The sequence below is a fragment of the Protopterus annectens genome, chromosome 11.part0, assembly GCF_019279795.1.
Source record: "Protopterus annectens isolate FY-2018-M chromosome 11.part0, PAN1.0, whole genome shotgun sequence".
Taxonomy (NCBI): Eukaryota; Metazoa; Chordata; order Ceratodontiformes; family Protopteridae; genus Protopterus; species Protopterus annectens.
Genome location: NC_056745.1, coordinates 1,339,272,917 through 1,339,298,498, shown reverse-complemented (window position 1 = coordinate 1,339,298,498; position 25,582 = coordinate 1,339,272,917). Strand labels below are relative to the sequence as shown.

The following is a 25,582-nucleotide window of genomic DNA, read 5'->3' as shown; positions in this document are numbered from 1 at the left end:
AAAAAGTACAAACAGGTAAGCGCTTTCACGGATAACAAACTCCGCTTCATCAGACCATGTTAAACACAATATAACAGATGACTATTTAAATGTTACAGCAGCCAATCATGCACAAGTCTAGACGGAAGGGAAAGGTCAGTACATTTAAATTACATAATGTAGTGCAAAATAGACTTGCTTTGTGCTGGCAATTGAAAGCAGCTCACATCCACAATGTTAAACACTATCAAACTATTGCAACCTTAAAATAACAACAAATATACATGCATAAAAACAGATTATTATACAAATAAATAGCAACATTTATTAAAACAGCAACTAATAAAATGTCTAAAAAAATCCTGCTGATTCCTTGCTATAGCAGCATGGACAATAATGAAAAAACAAAGCAGTCAATCTGTTTGAAAGTCTAAAGACAAGTAGTTGAACTAGTGTGGCTATTATATGGTACTAATAAAAACTGCCTGATACTAAATGTATAGTTAACAAAAATGAGGATAGGATGGTGTGTAAAATATGTGACATGCATATGCTACCAAATGTATAATTGAGAGATATAAATATAGTCATAGAACATCATGATAAATAATTGATTTTATCATATTAACAGCAAGGGCTAACTATGTTTCAGGGCTCTTGCTTTAAGGAAAGATTTTATTGATACCTTGCTGTTCAAACCCGGGGGGTTGTCAGCTTGTAGCTGAATGAATCCATAGAACAGAAATGGATTCGTCTTGTTTGATAAATCACCACCTCGAATATTAGCATGCACTAATTCTAAAGTAAAGAACTTGAACTTATGACTGGGGCCTGTTTCATTAACATGCATAGCTAAAGCACTGGATACTTTCACATTTCTAATGTCTCTCAAATGTTCAAGGATCCTGTCCTTGAAACCCCTGTTTGTCTTACCTACATGGGAAAAACAAGTGATGCAGAAACGGAAGTATACCAGATTCTTGGTCTGACAATCCGCGTAGAAACTAGTGTCAATATTGAAACCAAGTTGTGGGTGAAGGAAATGACCCCCAGTGTATATGCATATACAAGCCATACACCTTCTACAGGTGTAGGTATCCTTTCTGTCAGATTGGGCATAGCTAGGAGGATTCATTGGTCTATAACAAAGTTGATTTTTGAAAGATTTGTTGTTCCTAAATGTAAAATCAGGTTTATTTCCAATCACTCCTTGTAGTTCAGATATATTTAGAAGAATATCCCAGTTGGCACTGATAGTATCACATACCATGCTGATATTGCTAGCATAGGTCAAAGGCATCCTAAGCTTATTGCCAACATTCATAGGGATTCGACTCTGATCAACAATTTGTTCAGGAGTCTGTGCAGAGGTAGGGCTATGATTAATACTAAAATATGGTTTACATCTGCCTTCCCTCTCATTCCAGGCTTCAAGTATTTGTGTTTCAATGACTTCTCTCTTGTATCCTCTGTTTATAAATTCTTCCTTGAGTAGGATGAGTGTCTTTTCTAACTGTGCATCCTCATTATGTAGACGCATGATACGGAGAATTTGCCCCCGAAGCACATTTAGTTTGGTATGATTAGGATGCATGCTATTATTGTGTCTAATGCTATTTCTTCTTAACACTTTTCTATAAGCGCTCGTGGACATGGAATATAGGGCATCCCTACTGAGCTATACATCTAAGAACTCTACAAGAGTAGAGGAATATTTATAGGTAAATTTCAAAAAAGTGTTCACTCCATTTATATACTGAAAGAACTTCAGCAAGGATTCTTCAGGGCCCTGTCACAACAAAAAAATATCGTCCACAAAGCACATATACCATCTAATCAATGTGCCAAACCTGTCATTGGATAGAATGTACTGATTTTCCCAATTAACTAACATTAGGTTGGCGTAGCTATTTGCACAAGCTGTGCCCATAGCCACGCCAACGTTTTGCAAATAGAAAACGTCATTGAAAGCAACATTGTTCTCCAAAATAATTTTTAGGAGGGTACAGAGAAGATGAACTTTGTCAGTGGATGTATTATGTGTGAGTAGTACATGTCTAGCATTCTCTATCCCCCAATCATTCGGTATGATGGTAAAAAGTGAGGCGATATGTAATGTAACAAAGAAGCACGTTCCTGCAATAACATCAACATAATTAATAAGCTGAGACAAAAAATCTTTTGTATCTCTTAATACAGTCTTGCATTTGTCTAAAACCACATGTAAATTATTTTCTACAAAAATCAACAAAGGTTCAGTAATCCAGCCTCTACTGGATACTATAGGTGTCATTGGTAGTTTTGATAGACTTTTATGTATCTTAGGGAGGCCATATAATATGTGAATAGTGGGATTTTCTACTTTAAAATAGTCAAACAATGGCTCTGAGATTAAACCAGTTAATAAAAGATCAAAGATCAAAAATTCCACTTTTTCAATGATTCATTTCAGTACCACTGCTGACAAGGAAATATATGTGTCAGTCTCTCCCAATAAATCCATCATAGCAGATAGATACATATCCTTATCCAACACAGCTATGCCTCCCCCTTTGTTGGCTGGTCTTAACTCAATGCTCTTCATATTTTTTTTTAACTCAAATAGGGCCTGCCTTTCAAGATATGTCATATTGAAAAAAAACCTGTATACCAGTAAATTTCTGTCTTAGGTGCTTTTCACATATGTCTATAAACAACTTTACGGTAGGATTAGTAGGACGTATAAACATGCTTGGTTTTTTTAAAAATATTTTCATTCCCTGTACTGTTTTTAAATATAGTTTTGAGGGTAAGAGTTCTACCAAACATCTTAAGATCACATAAAACATCAGTCAGGACAGCTCTTTGGGCTGGAACAAATGTTAGCCCTTTGTTTAAAACAAAGATCTATGTTTTAGTCATCTTAGCAGATGAAATATTAATCACAAGACCTGCTTCATTCTCTTCCCGTTTCTCGATGCATCATCTTTGCTCTGGAGGCGCCGAATCCTGGGATTCGTGTACCGATTCCTGGATCTACCTCATATCGGTAAGCGGATCCTTCAACAAAAAAGGTGCTTCAGCTGTATTGGATACAGCTGCGACTGTCATATTCCTCAGAGAAATGTTCTGAGGTGTAAATGCATGTTTCTGTCTTTCAATATTGACACTAGTTTCTATGCGGATTGTCAGACCAAGAATCTAGTATACTTCTGTTTCTGCATCACTTGTTTTTCCTACTATGTAGGTAAGACAAACAGGGCTTTCAAGGACAGGATCCTTGAACATTTGAGAGACATTAGACATGTGAAAGTATTCAGTGCTTTAGCTATGCATGTTAATGAGACAGGCCCCAGACATAAGTTCAAGTTCTTTGCTTTAGAGTTAGTGCATGCTAATATTCAAGGTGGTGATTTATCAAACAAGACTGAATCCATAGAACAGAAATGGATTATTCAGCTACAAGCTGACAAACCCCCGGGTTTGAACAGCAAGGTATCAATAAAACCTTTCCTTAAAGCAAGAACTCTGATATATCGTTAGCCCTTGCTGTTAATATGATAGAACATCATGATAAAAATGTGATTTTATGACTATATTTATATCTCTCAATTATGCATTTGGTAGCATATGCATGTCACATAGTTTACACACCATCCTATCCTTATTTTTGTTAACTATACATTTAGTATCAGGCAGATGTTCATCGTGTTTCACTGTTGCAGTCATCACTGTAGGGTTCTCCCCTGCCGGCAGGCAGTCCTCGGTCGGCCAGAATCCCAAAGTCTGGGTCCGGCATCGGCTTATCAGCCATGCTCCCTAACGTCAGTGCGCCAGGAGTACATAGCTGGCAACCGACGCCATGTTCTCCAGTCTTTCTTGCCATGCGGTGAAAGCAGTTCGCAAGTGCCAGTCGGCTGACTCCTAACTATTTTCTTTTTTGTACTTCGGTCCGAAGACTTACTTCTTCTACTCAAAGCTAAGTATCCCGTTGGGGAAACTTTTTTCTTGCTCCAGTCCGATGTCAGAAAAAGTTAATAATTGTATTTCTTGTGGGAAGCAAATACCTCATAAGGATTTCCATTCTTACTGTATTCCTTGCTTAGGCCCTGACCACGATGTAGCTAGTTGTCGGTTTTGTGCTAGATTTAACCAACGTACTATTAAGCGAAGGTACGATTTGGCATTTCATTACTTCGGTAGGCGATTTAATTACAAAATGTTGTCGGACACGCTTCCGACAACCGGAGTTCACAAACGATGCAAGGATAAAGACAGGCCTCCGAGGTCCAAAACGGACGACGTTTTACAAGCAGAGCCAGTTTCAGGTTTGGCCGTCATCAGTGAGATGCTTTCGCAGCCCCTGTCGTCGGCCATTTCAGAACCGATTGCCGAAACGGACTCCCACGAGGAGCCATCTAGGCCTTTGAGTACTTCAGCTGCTGGACCTTCGGACAATGCTCCCTCGGATGGGTCCGGAGCCGCTGTGCAGGTACCGGCTTCTGAGGGGGTTTTCAGGCCTACACAGCTACTGATAAAGACAAAGGCAAAGACTCCTTCCAAATCTAAGACTTCAGTCCAGGCCTCTTCTGATCCGGGATCCAAATCCCAAAAACAGTTACTTAAGATGGCGGAGGACTTGCTTACCATGATTAGGGATTCACATCCCCCTCCAGATAAAAGGCCTAGGCAGGAATTGGATTATGACTCTTCTGATCAGGCATCTATTTCTTCAGTGTCTTCCTCTGACCAGGATTATTCTTTCCCTCCCTATGAGGATTCAGATGCTGAGGAATCCATTCCTTCAGCTTCTCACCCTGAGGATTTTTCATTTGGGGAAACTTTGCATGAAATGAGGGAACATTTTCACTGGGAAGGACAGGAGTACTCGGAATCTAAGAGAAGACTTGGGGATTTTCTTCTTCCCCAACATAGACCCCTGGCTATTCCTCCTATTTTAGATATTGTGGATGATGCCTTTTCTGAGGCCAATTTAACTCCTGACTCTCTTCCTCCAGCTCCTGTTAAGCCCGACAGATATTATAGGGTTCCTGATTCTCACCAGTTTCTATTCAAGAATCCTACTGCTGATCCTGAAACCATTTCTCAGGGCCCTAAGGGGGTTAAGGCCGCTTCTGCTAAAAACCCCATTCCGATAGATAAGGGTTCCAGAGCTTTAGAGGTGGGGGAAAAAAGTGTACACTTCTGCAACTTTATCAATTATGGCTTTAAACTGTCAATTTCATATGCTAAAATACCAGCATTTTCTACTGTCTGTTATGAAACAAAAGCTAGCTTCCATTTCCGCATGTGCAGATAATAAGGAATTACATGATTTGTTGCATGCCACTGAACAAGTAGGGAAGCATGGTTTACACTGTGGTTTTGATGCTTTGGAGGCTTCTTGTAGGGCTGCTGCCTCTGGCACAGTCATTAGAAGGCATGCTTGGTTAAAGGAACAAAACTTACCTGATCAGGTGAAAGCTAAGTTACTGGAGATGCGCCTGTTCAGCATGATGTTTTGTTTGGATCTAAGGCTGAAGAGGTGATAAAGAAAATGGAGGATAAGGCAAAATCCATGCAAACGATTAATGATTTCTTACAAGTGCAGCCCCCCAGATTTAGTAGGAATTGGCCAACAAAAAATTGGTCCTTTCCCTATTTAGACAGGCCTCAGAAGGGTAGATATAGACGTTCCAGAGGAAGGCCCCAGATGCAGACCTCCTACAGACCAAGACAGTGGGCTGCTTCTACCCCTAGGAGTGGAGAGGACAGATCTCAAGTGCATAGAAAACAGGCTCAATGACTCCCCCTGCAGGGCTGCAGGAACTTCTTTCCTGGAAGCCCCTCTCGGAGGAAAACCCTCTCTTTTTCACCGGAAATGGACTTACATAACCCAAGACAAGTGGGTTCTGGATGTGGTTTCAAGAGGTTACAAATTCCAGTTTCATACCCTACCAAAACCAAATGGATGGCCGGACCTACCAAAACACCAATGGACAGAGGCCTTAAACCAGTTGGAAGCTCTCATGGCTATGACGGCCATAGAACTGGTTCCACTTTCAGAAATGGGGCAAGGTTTTTATTCAAGGCTCTTTCTAGTCCCCAGAAAGCAAAATTCATGGAGACCCATCCTGGATCTCTTAGTCTTGAACACTTTCCTGGAGATACCAAAATTCAAGATGCTTACTCTGCAGCAGCTTCTGCCAATGTTGAACAAAAATGCATGGATGGTAACATTGGATTTAAAGGAGGCTTACTTACACATTCCTATCCAACAGGAGTGCAGAAAATATCTAAGGTTCAAAGCTGGCTCGAGTCATTATCAATTCTCTGCGCTGCCCTTTGGATTGTCTACTGCACCCAGGGTCTACACCATATGCCTGGCACCAGTAGTAGCTCATTGCAGACTCAAGGGAATTCAAATTTACCCTTATCTGGATGACTGTCTTATTCAAGCAGACAGCAAGGATGTCTTACTACAACACCTAGAATTTGTTCAGGACCTTCTCAAGTTCCTTGGATTCACTGTGAACGTAAAAAAGTCAAATTTGACTCCCTCACAACAGATAATTTTTCTGGGTGCTCTTCTAAACACAACAACCCTGATGGCATTTCTGACATCCGAAAAACAACTACAGCTGGCTTCAACTTTCAAAGCCTTGGCGACACTAACCCAGCTATCTGCAAGGAAATTCCTGCAGGCATTGGTTTACATGGCCTCTTGCATCCTTCTCATACCATATGCAAGACTGCACATGAGAAAAATACAGTGGTACCCAAAAAGTATATGGTCTCAGCATTGCCACAGTCTAGACACACAGATCACCGTCCTGCCTTGTCTACAAAAGGAATTCCTTTGGTGGACCAAGACATGTATACTCAACAAAGGGAAAGCCTTCAGTCTGCCTCCAGCCAGCCAGATACTAACCACTGACGCCTCAGATTACGCATGGGGAGCCCACTTGCAGGGAAAATGTCTGCAAGGCTTTTGGACAAAGGATCAGAAGCACCTGCATATCAATTTAAAGGAAATGTTAGCTGTTCAGAACGCACTCTTGGCCTTCAGGGATCTCCTACAACCAGGACAACTACTGATACAGACAGACAACACCACAGTTATGTGGTACATAAACAAGCAATGGGGTTCACACTCTTACCCCCTTTGCAGACTAGCCATGACTCTATGGAACACAGCTCAAGCTTGCAAAGTGGACCTACAAGCTCAGTTCCTTCCAGGGAAACAAAACATTCTGGCAGACAGTCTGAGCAGGAACCTGTCAGACCCACACGAATGGATGCTGAACACCGAAATATTCAAGATGATTACAGCAGTCTGGGGTTGCCCGCACATAGATCTTTTTGCATCCCCCCTCAACCATCAATTACCGATTTTTTGCACAAGGACATTCCACAAGCTAGCATGGAAAGTGGATGCACTATCATTCAGTTGGAGAAATCTCTCAGGGTATGCCTTCCCGCCTCTACCTCTTCTTCCACGGGTGTTATTAAAGATCAAGCAGGACAAGCCCAAAATGATAATTTTACTGGCCCCAAATTGGCCTCGACAATTTTGGTACCTAACTCTGATGAATCTTTCACAGGACCCTCCTTGGGTTTTACCTCAGACTCCAAATCTTTTGTCCCAACACCAGGGTCAGATTCTGCACTCTCATGTCAAAACTCTCTGCCTGACAGCCTGGCTAATTCAGGGTCTATGATTAATCCTCTCCTTCCCAAACAGGTTATGGATGTCATTTTAGAAGCCAGACGCCCTAGCACTAGAAAATCTTATGCAGGAAAATGGAAAAGATTTTGCACCTGGATGCATGATCAGGATTCGGATCCTCTTACTCCTGATATTTCTGTGATTTTACTATACCTGACAGACCTGTTACATAAGGGTCTCTCCTTCTCTTCCATAAAGATACATGCCTCAGCTATCTCTGCACATTATAATACAGACCCTCCAATCTTTTCCCACCAACTCATGAGACAATTTCTCAGAGGAGCTAAGAACTTAAGGCCTCCTAGAACACCACCCATTCCTGCCTGGGATCTCAACTATGTTTTGGAAAAAACTCACTCTACCTCCTTTTGAGCCTGCTGCCACATCTGACATCAAGTTTCTATCATGGAAGACAGCCCTCCTGTTAGCTTTGACTTCAGCCAGAAGAGTTTTGGAGTTGCAAGCACTCATGGCTGTGGAACCCTATATTATTTTTCACCAAGACAGGGTGTCTTTAAAGGACTAATCCTACTTTCATGCCTAAGGTGGTTTCCAAAGTGGCTTTAAATCAAACTATTCACCTGCCAACCTTTTTCTCCAACTCTCAAAATAGGGAAGAAAGGATCTTGCATTCCTTGGATGTACACAGACAACTTCATTTTTACCTGGCTAGAACCAAGAACATCAGGAAAACAGAGCAATTGTTTATTTCTTATGCTTCCAATTCCCAAGGCAAAGCCATCTCAAAACAGACCATTTCTAAATGGATCGCTCATGGCATCAGATTTTGTTACTCTCACCATGGAAAGCAAATCCCAGGAAGTATTAGGACTCACTCTACTAGGGCTGCTGCTACTTCAGTTGCCTTCCTCAGGGGAGTGCCTACCAAAGACATTTTGGAAGCTGCAACTTGGAGTTCGGTGCATACTTTTTCTAAGCACTACAATCTACCTCTCTACTCTAAGTCTAGGGCAGGCTTTGCTTCTGCAGTCTTGCAGGGCCTTCTAGCCGCCCCCTCTACTTTATGACCACCCCCCTTTTCTTCTGCTTTGGGATTCAACCCTACAGTGATGACTGCAACAGTGAAACACGATGAACATAGTACAGTTGTGTACACTTACCATAAATGTAGATGTTCGTGTGTCTTCACTGTTGCAGTCTGGGTTACCCTCCCTTCTGTCCCCTCTTATTTTTTTCTTTTGTGTGGTTCCCTACTTCACCCTTCTTCTGAGGTGTATTTGCAAAGGGTATGGGGTTAGATTCATTTTTGGACTCCTGACATCTGGGGCAAGAAAAACTGGAGAACATGGCGTCGGTTGCCAGCTATGTACTCCTGGCGCACTGACGTCAGGGAGCATGGCTGAGCAGCCGACGCCGGACCCAGACTTTGGGATTCTGGCCGACCGAGGACTGCCTGCCGGTAGGGGAGAACCCTACAGTGATGACTGCAACAGTGAAGACACTCGAACATCTACATTTATGGTAAGTGTACACAACTGTACTTTTTTATTAGTACCATATAATAGCCACACTAGTTCAACTACTTCTGTCTTTAGACTTTCAAACAGATTGACTGCTTTGTTTTTTCATTATTGTCCATGCTGATATAGCAAGGAATCAGCAGGATTTTTTAGACATTTTATTAGTTGCTGTTTTAATAAATGTTGCTATTTATTTGTATAATAATCTGTTTTTATGCATGTATATTTGTTGTTATTTTAAGGTTGCAATAGTTTGATAGTGTTTAACATTGTGGATGTGAGCTGCTTTCAATTGCCAGCACAAAGCAAGTCTATTTTGCACTACATTATGTAATTTAAATTTACTGACTTTTCCCTTCCGTCTAGACTTGTACTTGATTGGCTGCTGTAACATTTAAATAGTCATCTGTTACATTGTGTTTAATATGGTCTGATGAAGCGGAGTTTGTTATCCGTGAAAGCGCTTACCTGTTTGTACTTTTTAGAATAAAAGAATCAACAAAACAAAGCAAAGATCGCATTTGCCATGTTTGGAACCTCTGTGGTTGTTTTTGCTGCTACTAAAGTTATAAAATGGTTTGTTTAACTTACCTTATGCACCGTGGTACTTCCTTGTTGTTGGCCAACTATTAGTCTTCGATGATTTTCTTTACAATCGTTTGCCTGTTTGATAAAAGGGACAATCAAGGGTTATTATTTGTGGAAAAGCCATTCGATAAGAAGTTCGTTCAGTGGGTAAACATAGACCCGTAAGGATTAGCTAGGATTGGTAAGTGTTAGCCAGACTTTATTATTTTGCTCAGTGATATTTATTAATTGTGTCTAGTAAATTCTAGACCCTGACCCTGACAAAGTTGGCTGCTTTGATTTATGCTCTGCCAGTTAACTTTCATATCCAATATTTTTCAGTTTGTTTTCAGAAATAAAGATTTTGAATATAATTTCCAATGTATGGTTGTGATATTCCTGTCTGAGTAATCTTGAACTAAACAATGACTACCACCAACCTGCTTTAGCTGCCTTTCATGCCCCATGTTGCTCCATTTTCCTTTTCATTTTTGCTTGCCATTTATAGTGCTGCTTATCTGCTATTTAGCCAAAACAAAACTTCTGCTTTGCCACAGCTGTCTGTTTTTGTAATGTTATTTATATGAAATAGTTTCTGTACTGTTACTGCATTAGTTTATTTTCATTTAATATTTTGTTGGATTTCCTCTCTTACTGTCTCTATTGTAGGCAGTGAGAATAGTGTAAATGATTGTGAATAGTGAGTACATTTAAATAGACTGCAAAGTTAAGGAAGAAAAAAGCTTTAGGTTATTTTCAGATGGTGAAAAGACTTGGATTGCTAGTGAAGTAATCAAAAAAGTTTTGTTCGAGCATGCAAAATCAGGAAGTAGAATAGCTTAACAAGTGAAAGGCAAAATATTAGGAGAAATATATGTTGCCCTCAGTGTGTGACATTCATATATCCCATCCCAACCTAGTAGTCAACCAGAAGAATCTTGACAACACCTTCCTTCTACGATCCTACACTCACCAAAACAGCCAAACCACCTACCGCACAATCAGAAATAAGAAAGACTTTAACCCAAACAAATTCATCACCACTCTAAAAAGCTGCAACTGGGATTCTGTCAAACGGCTACCCCTTGATGATGCTTTTAAGTCCTTTAACACCACTTTATGGAGGTATAGTGTGTTTGGATTCACCACACACTGCTCTTATTATGCCAGCCTTAACGATTGCTTTTAACTTAGTCTTGCAGTAATCCTGATAGTCAATCTGCAGTCCCTAAAATGGCAGATAGACTTTAAAAAGTTCCTCTCCAGCTGCTAGCATATTTTTGGTCAATGCTAATCCACTTCTGACAAGGATGGTAAAGCTTTTGGCATGTTTGGGTAGAGAAGTTTTTCTTTTTCTAATTTAGACTTCAGAATTATGAACTACCAGGCTCATACATGGATGCATTTTCTGGCTTGTGTTGACAGTTTAAGGAATTTGTGTGTTAGTGTGCAGATTCCTGTTGCTGCGCTTTCTCAAGTGTCTAAACATTCTTTAAAGAGGGTTTATGATTGTGCTAAATATGTGTTCAGGGCTATGACTTCTACTTTTGCCTGGGTACATAATCAAAAGTTTTCTGTGGATGTTAACTCTGTAATTTTGAAGTTCCTTTGGATAAGGAGGTTTTGTTTGGTCTTTCTGCTACTTGGGTACTCAAACAGTTTGAAAGAGCCAAATTGATTCTAAGATTTTTATCAAGCTTCTGGCAAACAGGGGTCTAAGAAAATGTGGCAGGAGGGATCAAATAAAAAAGGTATCCTTTCAGAAAAAGGGACGGACCTCCACTTCAGAGTAACTATTTCAGCATTCTTCCTCCGCCCCTCTCCCTTCCTGCCAATTCCTTCAAATCTACCCAAAAGACTTGTTCTTAGTTTTTCCCCTTGGCTTCAGTTTTTTCTCAGACAAATGAGTTTTGAGAGTAGTTCAAGAGGGTTACAGATGGCACTAGGAAAGTCTCTCTCTGTTTTGGGGTAGCCCTCCTCATCTGCCAAGCCAGACAGAACTGTTTCCTTTAGTTCGAAATCATATATTTTCATGGGGGGGGGGCTCATAGAACCCCGTGCCCCTTAATAAGATGGGGAAAGGATTCTATTTGAGAACCTTTCAAAGGGATGCTTTCTGGAGACAGTTGTTGACCCTTTCCCTTCTCAGCTTGTTTGTTAAAGTGCAAGAGTTCATAATGTTCACTTTACTGAGCATGTTATCTTTTATTCCTCTGCAGTGTTTATTCCTTGTTGACTGTAGACTAGAAAGATGCTTATCATCCCATTCCCACAGAGTTCAGAGGTTTCCTCATATTTTTCTGTATGTCACATTTTCAGTTATCTGCATTACCAAATATTTACAGTGATAAGGGAATTTAAAAAGTGGCTAGCTCTAGTGATAGCTTATTGCAGACTGATGAGCATTCACATATCTCCTAATTTAGGCGACTATAGCATATTTTTGCAAAGTCTATTTCTAGTTGTCAAGAGTTCTTTGGGTTACAAATCTCCTTCTCATCATGGGTTTTCAGACCAGTAGTCAAACCTTCCTCCTTAATGCCTTCTCACAAGATAGTGTTTCTAGGGTGTGTTGTAGAGTACTCCCTGCAAAAGGTATTTCTAACTCAGAAGAAAGTGGACTTGGATCTGGAAGTCTTCCAACGTTTCTGCAATCAGTCTCAGGCCTCAACCAGAGAGCATCTCACAATTCTAGGATTCATGACATTCTTGATTCTCATGATTCCTATTGAAAGTTTTACACGTGAGAAAAATCCAGTGGTTCTTAAGAACTATGTGGACCCAACATTCTCACCCCCTGGAATTTGAAATTGTGCGGAGAGAACTACTTTGGTGGATAGAACATATTTCCCCGAATATAGGTCTCGCATTCTCTCTTTTTTAACCATTGCTTAATCTGTTAGAACACGTGCATTAGATTTTGCTAGGGGTGCTGTATCAGTGGGGATAAAATTGCTGGGTAATTGGAACAAAAACAGACCAAAATGCAAAAACCTGAAAGAGATGTTAGCTGTGATCCACACTGTAGAATCTCTTTATGTGTGGTCCCCTGGACCTCCTCAGGTTGATTATAAACAGCACCACAGTGTTGTAGTACATAAACATGAGAAGGTACCAGGTCTTGCTATCTGTACAGACTGGCTATGGTAGCTTAGGAAGTCACTCTGAAGCATTCTTTAACCCTCCAAGCTTCCCACATTTTATCCAATTAAACTGTAGTTGCAGACAAGCTGAGCAGGACCAGGACCGACCTTCATGAATGTAAATTGAACAAGGGGTCTTCGAGAATTTGATTCACTTGTGGGGAACACCTCAAAGAGATATCTCTGTCTCCTTTCAAAACAGAAAGTTCCAAAGACACACCCCTGCAAGATAAGGCTGATGCAAAGGCCCAAAATTTCCAAACACTCCAAAAAAGCAAATGAGATTTTGAAAAAATTTTATATGAGATCTTGAAAATTGTTGCTCTTTGGATATCACTGTTGGCTTTGGGCTGTTATATGGGTTATTGCTCACAAAACCAGGTTGCTAAAATAAGAATTTCATCTGTCTATTTGATTTGGGTTCCAGATACATATAATAGAATAATTTCTTCTAAGAGATTAAGGGTGCTTATCCGGTTTCAACCCACATGATTTACTTCGGCTAGTGGCTATATGACAGAAGTGTAATATGTTAGTAGATGTTAATGATTGTTTAACAAATGATAGATGAAGCCAGCCCATATTTGTTAGCTTGTATCCCTGTTGGTGAAAGAGGGTAATAGTATTTAGGATTCCTGTCTTGATTAGAGTTAACCTGGATCCATTTATTATCGTTTTGAATTTGTGGATTTTCTAGAATATAAACAAGGGTATTTGAATTTTGAGTAGGTGGGGGGGGGGTGTGAACGATCTAACCCCTATATGTTCATAATGGATTTGGTTACTCTATTGCAAGGCCTCTCAGCAGATAAGCATGACTTACATGCGTTTGGTTTGGGTACGTCTGGGGGGCATCGGAGTGATGGGGATACCCCTCATATGGATGACCAATGTGGTGAATTATTTAACAAGTTAACTAAGGGCATGGTGACTCTAAGAGCCAATGTGTGGCATCTCAAACTGTTTAAGGCCTAACAGGCCAAAAACATTGCGCCTAGGGGCCTTAGGGTTAGGACAGTGCCGTATGTTAGTATGGCTGATGATGCACTTACTCATAACTGGGCACAAACACAACAGGAGGCCTCAATAACATTTGTCAATATACTGGCTTCATATTATGAACGGTGAGTTGATAGAAACTGTTTAGATGTACAACAAGTATGTGAACACTTAAAACCATATAAGGGACAAGCGCATTATCAAGAATGTTTAAATTGTCAAAGGATCTGTTGTTTATAGAGAAATCTTTAAAAAAAACAAAAAAATTACAAAAGTTTAACCGCGATGTTAAGGACTATGAGAGAGGGAAACCCTTTGACCTCAGGAAGAATGTGAAGTTTTCTGGGGGGGGGTAATATGTTAAGAACAAAAAGGAAGAGACATAGGTCAATTTTGAAAAAATCAGGTACAGAGTATAGCAGTACTTAAGGGGAAGACTCATCGGCCACGGTTGTTGAGCAAACACTCATTCAGGGGTCACCCATTACAAAGAAATTGAGGGGTATTGATCATCCTTTGGGTTTAGACGACACCGGGGAGGTAGAAAATATAGGAAATATAAACAGTGTACAAATGCTACTGCTGACATTGGGACATCGATAAATACGGTGCATAATGTCCTTAATATTTCTTCTGTAAATCTTACAGCAGCTGAGGAACAATTACTTAATAAAGGGCTGAAATATATACCTGGTTTCTTTGTTAATGAAGATAGTGTCGTGGATGATTTGTTGGCTTATCGAACATTGAATTTGAGATTATTCTTTGGTCCTCAGGATAGGGTTCAAAGATCAACTGAGTTCCGTTTTCGGAAATCGAAATTTATGCCCCCAATGGATAAGCATGTGGCCATTTTTCAAGAATCAGTCATTGAAGACCTGCATTTTAGGAATTGTGAAGCTAGAATATTGGATCAAAATTTATCAGTGGATGAACAACAGGCATTTAGGAAACTTAAAGAGAATAAAAATATTGTCATTATTCCAGCAGACAAAGGTCTGGGCCGGTAGTGGTGATGGACACCGAAGATTATATTTTGGAGGCTCGCAGACAGTTGAGTAATGCAAGACACTATATGCCAATGCCACTTGACCCCACCTTTCGCTTTAAAAAGGAGATAGATACATTCTTAGATTTGGCCTGTGAAGAAGAGGTTATTTCCTCACAAGTTAAACAACATTTGACAGTGGATGACCCTCAACAGCAGATCCTTTATTGCCCAAAATTCATAAAAACCTGAATAAATCACCTGATAGGCCAGTAGTGTCTGGCATTGGCTCTTTGGCAGAGCCTTTGTCAGCATTTTTAACTGAACATCTGCAGCCTCTGTTGAGATTAGTTTGAGCTAGAATTCAAGATACTACAAAATTCTTGAATATTATTGAAAATTCCCAGTTGGAGGCACATTGGCTACTGTGCACATTATGTACAAGTATTCCACATTGGGCTGGACTTGAAGCTGTTAAATATTGGTTGAATAATAGTGGACATTTATCCTTTGGGTTTTAATACCCTATTATTGTGCATGGTGGAGCATGTGCTAACCAAAAATGTCATATTTTTTCATGGGGACTGCTTTTGGCAGATTCAGGGAACAGCTATGGAGGCATCTTTTGCCCCCATGTATGCTGATTTGTTTATGGGCTATTTAGAAGATCTACTTATTTATGATAGTTTGCATAATATGTATTCGCCTGACATAGACATCTGGAGAAGGTTTTTGGACAATTGTTGGTTAGTGTGGCAGGGTGGGGCAGATTACTTGTTTGAATCTGTTCAATATTTGAACGAAAATAAATAGGGGATAGAATTTACCCTGAATGTGGATACGCAACAGATTAATTTTTTGGGTGTGATTGTCACAAGGGATAGTGACAATACTTTGGCATCCAAAATGTATTGTAAGTATCCACAATATAATAACTTATTTGCTACCAGTTTGCATCCCCACCATTGCATAGAAAATATACCCAAGTCCCAATTTTTAGAATTTGTTCTTCTCCGGATGTCTATCGACGGTTTGAGGATGATCTTACTGAAAGATTTTTGGTTAGGGGATATCGCCCTGTAATATCAGGTCAGCTAAGAAATGGGTCGCTGCTAAAAATAGGTTGGATATCCTTGCATGTCATCGAAAGAAGCAGGATGATGCGGATACTATTAGGTTGTCACCACATATGGCCGCAATATTAATGTTGTTAGGTAGGTCATAGATAAAAATTCGAATATCTTGCTAGCAGAATTGTCTGGATTACTTTTGCCCAGATGTCAATTTTCTTATAGAAGGGGCGTACTTTAGCTTCCCATTTTAATCATTATAAGTGTGGCAATAGAAATCTAAATAGTGAGCATCAGGGACCTCTGACTGGTGATAAAGTTGTTGGTTCATATCCATGTGGGCATTGTTCATCCTGTAAATATATGTTAAAAACAAAACAATTTTCTAGCAAGAACACCAGTAGGGTATATGATATGAGATTTTTTTGCAAATTGTGGGTCAGATTGGTTGGTTTATTTGGTGACATGCTCCTGTAATGCTTTTTATGTTGGGGAGATGTCCAGATCTATATGTGTACGTATATCTGAACATCTTAGTGACATTCGTACTAAGCGTATGTCAAATGCCTTGTATAAACCTACATTAAAACATACAAATGCTAGATTCTATTTTATGGTTATTGAAAAGGTTTGGGGGAACGGGCTGAATAAATTGGGATGCATGCTAAGTTAAACAGAAAGGAGAAGGGTTGGATTATTAAACTTGGGGGTTTATTTTCCTCAGGGTTAAATGATTATATGTAATGAATAAGGTTCTGAGGTAAAGGTCTATGTTGCTTTAAATATGAATGTTTGCCTAATTGATGTCAATTTATCATAGTAAAAGTATTGGGGACTTATGCTTTGTATTTTATCACTGATGAAAGCTTGGTTACCGAAACCGGTCTAATTTTTCATGGTGTGCCCACAATAAAAGAAAATACATATGCTCTGTGGGTGCTGGCTTTGGTTTTTTATAGTCCTTTCAAAACAGACAACTAAACAAATTCTGCAGCAGGACTCCTTGTTTAAAGACAGACTTGGAAAAAGGATGATATGATGTTGTTAATCTTCATTCCTTATTAATGGGTGTCTGTTCCATCCCCAGAACCGAGTCGGCCATGTAGCAAGCTCGTGCCAGCCAAAAAACTCTCGAGCTAAGCTTTACCCATAGTGCCCCTCTCCCTGTTACCTCATATCTCGTTTGCCATGTAGATATCAAGATGTGTCAAGCCAGCACTCAGCTAAGTACTATAAAAATTATTATTCTGAAACCTTTTTTTTTTCCACAGATTTTCTTTCTTTTGGTTTTGTAATCCCTTCTCTCATTAATCGCTAAACTTTTACCCCCTATTGAGTGAATTTTTTTCCTTACCAACTCAGTAATCTCAGTACTATCGTTGGTACAGGCCTTCCCTCTCTCTCTACTTTCCCCGATCTTCCAGGAGCCTCTCGGAATTGGACGTGGTGTGACTTGTGGATCTGCTGCTGATGGCCAGAGGGATTTTGACACCTTCTAGAACTCCCCTCCCAACCGGAGTTGGGAGTTTTTCTCTACGGATGCCTGCATATTCTCCTCCTTTGACATCCTTGCAGGTATCGAAGTACCCGGCATCGACTCCTGTTTCAGTTCCCACTCCAGTTCCACTGGTGGACCTCACCGTGGTTCTGGAGCCGACCCTTTGATCTTCGGCTCACTCAGAGCCAAGCCATCCTCAAGATCATGACTGGGCTGCAGGCACCGTGAACCCTAGTATGGTGCAGTCTACTACAGGTCCGGGAGTCTTGGCAGTACCAAGTCCTCTTGGGGCTCTGTTAGAAAAATATGTATTAATGTCTGTATTAGTGCTTTTAGAAAGCCCAAAAGGGTTAACACATTTATTCTATTTCATACTGCATAAATCCATATAAACTGTGAATGCTTTCTGACCTTGTATTTTGTCAGCACAGCTAAAATCTTGTTTATGCTTTTGGAAATTAACTGAGAAGCAGATGATTTTCTGCTAGGTTAGGAAAATAATGAATAGAACAATACTGCTTTCTATAATGTTATTAAACTTAGACAATTAGCCCTGTCTGTGCTATGAGAACATACACAGCTGCAGGAAGAATAGATAAGTAGAACAAAGACTGCTTGAAGAATATAAACTATAATCAGTGTTTGCTTTGTCCTTGAATAAGCAGAGTACCTTGAAATGTAACACAGCACTGTAGAAATAATTGTAACTAGCTAGTGGTCTTCGAGGCCATGTTATCTTTCAAAACAAATTTCTCACAAATCTAGAAATGTAATGTAATGTCAGCAGAAAATATTGAACAACATCTGCTGTGAAAAACAATATTGTAGGCTTGTATTTGATTACGTCAGCTCTAGAAGGCAATGTCTTGTAAAACAGTACAAGAATGGCTTAATTTCCTGTTACTAATCAGACAAACTCTGTATTTTTGCATGTTTTTGTCTCCTTGCCGCAAGAATTAAAGTGCCTTAACCTGAACCTTACTTGTATTGGTCTTTGAATTTTTTCCTTTGACAGGCTCCTTCCTTGAGAGAGGGCTCGTTGGAGCGGAGTGTGACCCCTGTTCCGAGGTTATTGTTCTCTGCTCCAGACTCCCATCCCTCTTCAGGCAGGCCAGCTTTCCAAGCGATAGAGAGAGCCCTTGCCTCTGTAAGCAAACCATCAGCGTCAGAGTACCAGATATGGCCTCCCACTGAACCGCAGCTGACACAGGCCACCACATCAGGACATCAGGCACAAGAGCCTCAGGATACCCTAACACAGGGTACCCTCTCTTTGGAGTCCTCGTCAAAAGCCCCAACTGAAGAGGTACCATGTAAGAGATCGTGCAAGAGGAAGCACGTGGACTCCCCCAAAGAGTCCCTCACTGAAGATACGGACTATGATGAAGGGGAGGGGTCCCCACGGTCACCCCCTGAAGATGTCTCCTACTGAAAATTTTAAAGCAGCGGGGAGACTGAAAGCCCACCAACCCTTCCTTTGAGGAGTCTGTATTCTTGCAGGCTTTTCGTGATCGACCCTCTACTTCTTGTGTGACCCCGCCTGCAGACAAATTAGTCCAGCTTGTCATGCAGCATGCATGGAAGAGTCCTGATACCATTGAACAAATCCCCCGCAGACCAGGCAAGATTTTATCCCCGTCTGAAGAAAGTCCACACTGATCCAAAGGCCTACTGGTACATGCTATGGTGGTGGCGGCAGGCACTAGGAAGGAGCTCGCCGATGAGAGCCAGACTTTTCACCCCACAAGCAAGCAGTCTCAGGTGATGGACAGGTTAGGGCAACAAGTGTTTCTCATCTACATTTGCCATTCGGTCCTTGAATTACTTGCCACATTTTACTAGGCTACAGAGAGACCTAATCTCAGAACTCTCCAGAACCCTAGCAGGAGCAGTTTCTGACGAGGTATATCACAAAGTTGCCTTGCAGCTTGCCACCCTGGAATCCATATCCAACTCATCCATATGGTTAATCTCTCACGCTATCGACTGGGCGGTTAAAGCTGCGGGTTCAGGCATTGTCATGAGACGTCATTCCTGGATGCGCCTTTGTGACTTTGTGGACCTTTTTAAGTCTTCCTTTCTTAGCACTCCAGTGGAAGCTTCTTCCCTTTATGGCCCAAAAGTGAAAGACGCATTATCCAAGTGTAAAAAGGATGGCAAGACCCTATCTGCCATGGGCGTACGCTTTTCCACCCCCCAACAACCCTACTCTAGGAATCAGAGGCGTGGAAAGATGTGGGACAAGAAAGTCCAGGGTCCTTTCCATGACACACATGGAGAGTTTACTCCCTGGGGCAGAGGGGGTAACTCATCGGGAACATGTCCCTACAGAGGCAGAGGGGGGTCCACATAACCAGGGATCCAGAGATTCCTTTTCTGGACAGCCCTACCAGTGCAACTGAATAACCTGATTTGCTTTCCTCTGGAAGCAGTCGGGGGACATTTCTCTCTGCACCACCCTGCCTGGCAAGCAATAACCACAGAATCTTGGGTGCAGAATATCCTCGCCAGAGGTTTATCACATACTACTCAATATTTACCCAAAGCCATCAAGACAAATTCCCGACGTTCCACCCAGTCAAAGGGAAGCAGCAGCTCAAGAGATAAGAAAGCTGTCTCAAAAAAGTCATCTAAGCTGTCCCACCAGACCAAATAGGATCTGGATTCTACTCAAAGTTCTTTTTAGTGCCAAAAAAGACAGGGGACTGGAGACAACAATTTTGGATCTTAGTATTCTGAACAAATTTGTCAACCAAACAAAATTCCAGATGCTCACGGTTCAGTCTATCCTCTTCCTGGGGATAGACAATTGGATGTGCTCAGTAGATCTTCAGGATGCATATTACCACATAAAAATGGACAAATGCTCCAGAAGATTTCTTTGCTTCTGGCTGGGAGCCAATCATTACCAACTCTGGGCACTGCTCTTTGGACTCTCTACAGCCCCCAGTGTGTTCACCAAATGCATGGCATTGGTAACAGCTCACTTGAGATTGCAAGGATTCCAAGTGTTTCCCTACTTAGACGATTGGCTCCTTACCACCTTCACCAAGCATCTACTGGTTACAGCCTTAAACCACACTCTTAAACTAGCAAAATACCTAGGAATCTCTGTAAACAGAGAGAAATGCAAGTTGAGTCCTTCTCAAATCTTGGAATTTATAGGAACAACTTTCAGTACCCAGTTTGGCCTAGTCTCCCTTCCAGATAACAGATTCGAAAGACTGAGGTCCCAACTCCGGGTGATACTCTTTCAAGACAAAGTTCCAGCTCTGGCTGTCCTTCAACTTCTAGGATCAGTGGCAGCATTGATTACAATAGTTCCCCTGGCAAGACTACACATGAGACTTCTTCAGCTACTAACACAGTGGTCCCCTTCGCATCATCCTATGTCCTTTCAGATCCGCATTTCAAACTGATGCAAACAAGATTTAACTTGATGGATGAAGCTGGAAAAAGACCTATGGAGTCGCCCTTTCTCCCCATCTCAGCCCAAGGCCATAGTGACCACAGATGCTTCCCTGATAGGGTAGGGGGGGGTACTTTCAGGTAAAGACTGTCCAAGGCACTTGGTCATCCATAGAGGCCAACCTGCATGTCAGTGTTTTAGAATTGAGGGCAGTGCTTCTAGCGTTGCAAGCATTCCAATCTGTCCTCCCATCAGGGACAATTGCTATCCAGTCCGACAACATGTCAGTGGTCTAGTACATCAACAAACAAGGAGGAACCAAGTCCTACCCATTGTGTCGAGAGGCCATGAGAATTTGGCAATGGGCAAAAGCTTCCAACCATTTTCTGATTGCAATGCACATTCTTGGGAATTCCAATGTGATTGCTGACAAACTGAGCAGATGTATCCTCCTGCCTCACAAGTGGTCCATGAATCCAATCATAGCGGCAAAGATATTCAGCCGTTGGGGCCAGCCTTGCTGTGACCTATTCGCCTCTCTAGCAAATCACAAATGCAGCAGCTACTTTGCCCCAATTCCCCTGCATGGGGGTCCTCGAGGGACGCTCTAATACATGATTGGCCCACGGGACTTCTGTATGCTTTCCCTCCCCTTCCCTTGATCCCACAATTTCTAAAGAAGGCCCTTCAGCTGAGAAGCAGAGTAATCCTCATTGCTCCCTACTGGCCTCGATAAGTTTGGTTTCCCTTCCTTTGGCCTCACCTAGTATGCCAACCATGGATTCAGGATCCAACTCCAGAATTGATCTCACACCCACAGGGGTTGATTCACCCGAACATATTGAGTCTCAAGCTGACAGTTTGGTTTCTCCACTTCCAGTAATTGCCAGGTAGAATAACCTTACCTCCCCGGTACTTAACATTCTTCTGGCTTCACATAAACCACCCACCAGGAAAATCCATCTTAGCAAGTGGAAGAGATTCCTTATTTGGTCCCGGCAAAGGGAACTAGATCATTGCTCAGCTCCTGTTGGTGTGGTTTTGGATTATTTGTCAGGTCTTCTTCATGTAGGCGCAACAGCCTCCACCATTAGAGTACATTTGGCTGCTAGGCTGCCATAATGGATTCCAAGACTCATCCTTAATCTCCCATCGTCTCTGTAAAACCTTCTTGAAAGGGGTCTCGCATATCAGACCACCCTTCAAAGAACCAATCGAATCTTGGAGTTTAACACTAGTACTGCAATCCATGACACGATCACCTTTCAGACCTGCTGCCACTTGCGATATAAAGTTCTTATCCTGGAAGTCATTATTTTTAGTAGCCATCACCTCAGCAAGATGCATATTCGAGCTTCAGACCTTGTGCATAAAACGCCCTTACGTGGTCTTTCATAAGGACAGAGTATCACTCCGGACTAACCCTTCCTTTCTGCCCAGAGTTATTTCAGAATTGACAGTTAACCAGACAATTGACCTACCAGTCTTTTTTCCTAACTACTCAAAAGAGAATACTGCCTTCATTTGCTAGATGTACATAGACAATTACAATTTTATTTAGACAGAACTTAACAGTACGTAAATCAGACCAGTTGTTTTTCCTATTGAGGCGCTAAATTGGGAAACACTGTTTCTAAAGTGACCTTATCTAAGTGGTTAAGAAATTGTATATCCTTTGTCTACCAGCATAATAAAATTCCTCTACCGAGCAAGGTCAAAGCACAGTCCACCGGAACATTGGCGACTTCTGCTGATTTTTACTCAGAGGGTTCAATGGATGATATCTGTGTAACTGCAACTTGGGCTACCCCTCATACCTTTATCACTCATTACAAATTGGATTTGGTCTCCAAGGGGAGAGCATCCTTTGGTTCAGTGGTACTCAGGAACATTCTTCCATAAGGCTTCCCAGGACATAAAGTAGCTAAGGACTCTGTCCCATCAGTAAGGAATGAATGAAGATTAACAACGTCAGATAAAGAAGTTATGTTCTTACCATAATGTTCCATCTGTGTTGTTCCTCTTCATTTATTCATTTTCCCACCATCCTTCCCCCTTCAAGGGGCTGCGGTAGGTTCGGATTTCATCTGCATTAGGAGACCTGCTCAAAAAAAGCCTCTGCTTTCCTTATAACGGGCAAACTCAGTCTGAGTAACAGGGAGAGGGTCACTATGGGTAAAGCTTAGCTTGAGAGTGTTTTGGCTGGCACAAGCTTGTTACAAGGCTGACTCTGTTCCGAGGACGGGACCGACACCCATCAGTAATGAATGAATGAAGTTGAACAACACAGATTGAACGTTATGGTAAGAACATAACTTTTTTTTTTTTCATTCCTGTGTTCAAAAATGTTCCTTTATGCTTTCCCACCTTTTGCACTGATTTCCAGGGTCATTCTAAAGGTTCAGAAGGACTCTCCAAAGGTTGTGGTGACACCCTTCTGGCCCAGGCAACAGTGATTCTCCTTTTCTTATGGAATTGGTCAAAGGAAATTTTATACAATGTTCCTGACCGACTGGATCTGTTCACAGAAGACCAGGGGAGTTTGACACACTCAAGTCTGAAAAAAATTACAACTGATTGCCTAGATGATTCAGTTTTGATACCTTTTAGTTGCTTTGTTTCTGGGGACTTGCAGCAAGTATTAAATGATAATAAGCCCTGCTATTAGGAAATCTTGTGTTGCTAATTGAAAAAAAAAAAAAAAAAGATTTTCTAGTTGGTGCCACAGCAATAACTAGGACCCATTCAGGAATTCTGTTGTCACTGGTTCTTCATGCTTATGTGAGCTACTATCCCCTGGACTTTCTTACTCCTTTGTCAAGATGCATCTGTTGACCATCTCTGCATAATCAATCCATGGATCCTCCACTTTCTTCCCAGACTTTGGTCAAGCTGTTCTTAATTCATCTCTCTCAAAGTACAGTATAACTTCATTGATACTAAGTAAAGAATATTGAATTATAACAGAAGGCGTCGTAAATACAGTTTACAGTTCAAAAGCCCTCTCTTAAAACGACTAAGCCCCAAGTCTCAAATAAAAAAACATAACTGGTATAATAATACTTTTAATTTTCATTGGAGGGTCGTAGTGTTGCAGCGGTTAGCATGGTCACCTCACAGCAAGAGGTTCTGTGGTTCGATTCTTGGTTGGAGCGCCTTCTGTGTGGAGTCTGCATGTCCTCCCCGCGGTCAAGTGAATTTAAAGACATGCAGGTAGTTGTGAGCGTGTGGGTGTGCCTTCTTTGAAGGTTGGGCGCTGGGCTGGCAACTTGACACCTTAAATATTCACTGCCAATCATTAGCGGACCAGAGTTCCGCTGTGGTGACCCCTAACTGGGAAACCCTAAAAGACAGCTTGGAAAAGTATATACCTTACTCTTAGACACTAATTTTCAATGTACAAGAATGAATGATGGAGCTTTACCTTTTTATGTGACAATATAAATGTGTTCTACATATTAAAATATTCCTAATATCTTCTAGTAATGTCTTCCATTGCTCATAAATTATTTCTTTCAAAAATGTAACCCTTACTTATTTTATGTTTGGAAAAGTTAATACACGCAGCATTAATTGGTTTCTGAAAACCTTTGTACTTCTTTTTGTTTATTTTTTAGCCTGTCGTATGCATAGAGCTTTCCACGCTAACTTCAACGGGTTCCTTAATCATCCCCGTTTATTGGCTTCCACTTTTACATTGTTAGTATAAGTCATATATTAAGGAATGTATGTACACCATATCTCTAATCTTGCCTACGTTGGCTTATACATTTAACTTGCTTTTTTTGAATGATTGAATTTGTTAACATCAAAAATTGTACTCCACTTAAGGAGTGGCTTTGCTTAACTCCCCTTTTTATTTGTAGTGCCTTTTCAGTCCAGCTATCCATTAATTAAGACTCAATAAAAATCTGTGTATTCAATATATTAAGTCTGCAAATTATTTTTTCTTGTATTTTCTCATATTTTCCACATACAAAATTTATTGACTTAAACTACTATGTGCGTTTCTCTAAATCACTTATCATTTTTATCGTTCAAAACACTTTATAAAATCTCTTTTACAATTAGCATAAGATTTTGTTTCTTCCTTCTATTCCATAAATATCTTTATCTAAGATTAAACCTTGGACTCTGCTTATCTGCTTTTGTAAAATATTCCTAAATGTCTTATCAGTATTATTCTAAGCTAATGACCTCCAGTTTTTATCTTCACTCTCACCTTTTTTATCTACAAAGCATGTGCATACCTTCACATTTTCTAATACCATTTTCTAATCCGCTGTTTATTGCTTCTAAGAATATTTTCTTCTTATCCACACATTCCTCTAAAAAGTTCCTTATCTTTCCAAAACAGTTTTTCTCGCATTAATTACTTTGTTTTATATATTTTTCTTAAATACAATCCACCAGTGCTCAACTGCATCATAACGTGGTTTCACAGAACAGTGATCCTCCAAAGTACTGTAACAGAAAAGAAAAACTGTAATAATTTCCATGGTTATTGACATGTAGTGTACATATATTTGATTTGTCATGAACACTCTATTTATATATATCTATATCTGTATACATATATATATATATATATATATATATATATATATATATATATATATATAGATTTACTATCAGAATGTCTTTTGGACAATGTCTGAAGTGGAAAACTCGAACAGCTTAGTTCAGCATTTCATAATACCGAAAAAAAAAATATGTTGAAGTCACAACAGCGAATGCACA

The 25,582-nt window shown here is 40.6% G+C and overlaps 1 protein-coding gene across 1 annotated transcript in view; it reads left to right on the top strand.

Annotated features, from left to right (window-relative positions):
* SBF1 (SET binding factor 1) overlaps positions 1-25,582 on the top strand; it is a gene marked incomplete in the record, with an annotated part of 3,250,730 nt that overhangs the window by 1,503,379 nt on the left and 1,721,769 nt on the right.